The sequence below is a fragment of the Nematolebias whitei genome, chromosome 15, assembly GCF_014905685.2.
Source record: "Nematolebias whitei isolate Nwh7 chromosome 15, NemWhi1, whole genome shotgun sequence".
NCBI classification, from domain to species: Eukaryota; Metazoa; Chordata; class Actinopteri; order Cyprinodontiformes; family Rivulidae; genus Nematolebias; species Nematolebias whitei.
Window position 1 is genome coordinate 9,570,619 of NC_056512.1, and position 399 is coordinate 9,571,017.

Genomic DNA, 399 nt, shown 5'->3' on the forward strand with positions numbered 1-399 from the left:
AACTATAAGTCCAGTCCAGTCAAGTCAGTTGTGGTTAAAATTATCAAACCACCCCATTTCCCCTTAACCTTTGCTCAAATCCACTTCAGGCTAGGGGCGTCCCCCTTTCTGGAATCTGTACACATTACAACAAAGAAAGAGAAAAAAAAATACTGTTGTTAAACCGATATTTACAATCTACAAGTGCAATGTCGTTTTGTAAGCTTCTGATTTATTCCACTTTTCAAATGTCAATGTGATTATCCTAAATGATCCTTTAAACGCTTCAGACTTACTACTTTTTTTTTTAATTATAAAACCCTAAGAAGTTATTTTTGTATATTTTGTAATGATCTAATCATTGTATGAACTGTTCCCTGTTAAGAGCAGCCTTCACCTACCCCCCCCCCCCCCCCCCCC